This window comes from Myotis davidii, unplaced genomic scaffold, assembly GCF_000327345.1.
Source record: "Myotis davidii unplaced genomic scaffold, ASM32734v1 scaffold390, whole genome shotgun sequence".
Classification (NCBI taxonomy): domain Eukaryota; kingdom Metazoa; phylum Chordata; class Mammalia; order Chiroptera; family Vespertilionidae; genus Myotis; species Myotis davidii.
Window position 1 is genome coordinate 2,458,560 of NW_006282748.1, and position 2,954 is coordinate 2,461,513.

Here is a 2,954-nt window from a genome sequence, read left to right on the forward strand (position 1 = left end):
GTCTGCAGGCTCGGGTTTTCCGGGTGCGCAGGACACCCACCACGGGTGAGAGCTTGGGTGTATAGGCCTCCTGACCAGGGCAAGAAAGAAGCTTCTATTTGGAGCTCCGTGTGTTTAACCACCCAAACTTGTTAACCAAGTAAATCTGCATTTCATGATATTCTTGTTTAATATATATATTTTTGATTTCAGAGAAGGGAGAGAGAGAGAAACATCAATGATGAGAATGATTGATCAGTTGCCTCCTGCACGCCCCCTACTGGGGACCTAGGCGGCAACCCAGGCATGTGCCCTGACCGGGAATGGAGCTGAGGTTCATAGGTCGATGCTCAATCACTGAGCCACTGGCGAGGCTCATGATATTATTTTTAAAAACAATAACCCTATCCTCTATGCAGAAGACAGGATGCACTTGGAAGGTATTGCGCAACAATGGAACATGCTTTTAACTCGTCAAACTGTGTATGTCTTCAATTTTGTTAGATATACTAGAGGCCGGTCCCTCAGCGCCCAACATACCCCTAGGGATGTAGTGGTGTGCCAACCTGCAGGTGGCCTGGGAGGAGCCTTTCCACTCATCCTGCCCTGCTCCTCCAGGTCAGCTGAGCAGCACTCCCACTGTGGGAGGCACTGACCACCAGGGGGCAGCTCCTGCATTGAGTGTCTGCCCCCTGGTGGTCAGTGCTCGTCATAGGGACCAGTCCACCATTGGGTGGTTTGGTGGCTTAGGCTTTTATATATATAGATGACATTCTTATAAACAAATACCAGGACCTTTCCTCTAACAGTACTTCTAAATAAATTTAGAAACTGACAAAATGCCCATTTAGAGCAAGAGCAAAAAAGGATTAGAATTCAGTGAAGTCTGGGGTAATTATGGATGCCCCATTCTTAGCAGGCAGCAAGAGTCTCCTAATAGCACCTTTGTCAAGTGAGGATGTTTGGGGAGCAGCTGTCAGTTTTCAATACTGTGCAAAAACAGTTCCAGGAACTCTTTTTGCTTTTGGTTGCCTCTACATATGTTTTGCTGACAAGCAACATTGGACATGAGTTAGAAATACCATGGCAGCCAAAACCGGTTTGGCTCAGTGGATAGAGTGTCGGCCTGCGGACTGAAAGGTCCCAGGTTCAATTCCGGTCAAGGGCATGTACCTGGGTTGTGGGCACATCCCCAGTAGGAGGTGTGCAGGAGGCAGCTGATCGATGTTTCTCTCTCATTGATGTTTCTAACTCTCTATCTCTCTCCCTTCCTCTCTGTAAAAAATCAATAAAATATATTTTTTAAAAAAAGAAATACCATGGCAGGTACTAGTGGGCCAGAAGAGACCTGGGTCAAAGCAGGGAAAACACAATGTATGGACCTTGAAAACTGCACGATATGGCAGAAGATACCAGTGTCCTGATTACGAGAGGAGCTTCTGCAAAAGCTCTTCATGGGAGAACAATACAGTGACCAATGAGGACCACCGTTTTGCAAGTTGAGGGTCTTGAGGTGATGTCCATTCCTTCTGTTGTTCCTTCACCATCACCAGGGTGACTGATGGACTTAATTATAAATTTGCCTGCTCTATACAGTAGTGGATAAAGAGAAGAAATAGCTTCTTACAGAAATATGAAAGATATTATTCAATCTTTAGGCAAAAAACGTAAAAACAAAACAAAAACCCACACACAACATATAAAATCTTCCTGTTTCTCTAGTGTTAGGGCTTAAAAAAAACTTGATTCTTCTTTTATGAGAATACTGCTTTTTAAGGAGACTTCATAGTCTGTTACGGTCACCACAGATTTCTCCTTCCTGAGGAAAAAATGGTCAATATTTCTGTTTCCTTTTAGTAAATTCATTTTTTTAAAAAATATCTATTTTTTCATGGATTTCAGAGAGGAAAGTAGAGGGAGAGAAACATCACTGATGAATCATTGATCGGCTGCCTCCTGCACACACCCCACCCGGGACAGAGCCCGCAACCTGGGCATGTGCCCTTGACCGGAATCGAACCTGGGACTCTTCAGTCCACAGGCTGACGCTCTCCCCACTGAGCCAAACCAGCTAAGGCGTAAATTCATTTCTTGATTATTACACATTATCTTTCCCCACTTAACACCTTAGAAACTTGATTGTTGAATGCATTTTTAATTTAGCAAAAAAAGTCCAATGAGGCTTTGCGTGGGATGTGTGTCAGAAAGAGCGGTGTATCTTTAATTTTGAGAGGGAAATTGCATTAACGTAGAGAGATGCAGACATTCCAGGAAGAACAAGTGTAGGAGACTAAAATAGGGTGTGCACGGAGTTCAGAAGGCCAGTAGATACTACTTGATTTTGAGTTTTGTGACTGTCATCCACCAAAAACTGCAGCGTAGTCCAGAATATAAATCTCCACAAAAAGAAGTTTGGTTGGGCACTGCAAAATGATGGCGTTGGCTTCACTGTGTTCCGAATATATCAGAACCCACAAGAGCAGCATGAGTCATCTGCAGTGGGCAGTAACGTGTGCACAATCATGTGTGGGCATTTCTGCAAATGCTGTCCACCTAGGCTCTGAAAGGAGAAAATTTTATTTTTTATCTCCTTGCAGATAACGGCAGAGACCCAAAGCTGAAATACAAACCAGAAAGCAATAGTCCCACTTTTGTAAATGACACTGGCAAAGACTGGGAATGAAAAACTTTCCTGGGTAAATTAAACTCGATTCAGTGAGTGCTTAAGAATGGCAAACTGAGTGAACAGAAATGTGCTAGACATTTGAGTGACATACAGGTAAACTTCCTGCCCTTATGGTTATAATAGAAATTCAGAATTGATACACTTCAACTCTTTAACAAGATTATATGTCAAACAAGTGATAATGGCAATATATATAGCTCTGAAGTGGAAGAAGTCAGTCAAGACTGCACCATAGCCCCCCAAAATGGATAGAATTTGGACTAGACAATATTGGAGAACTTAGCATCAG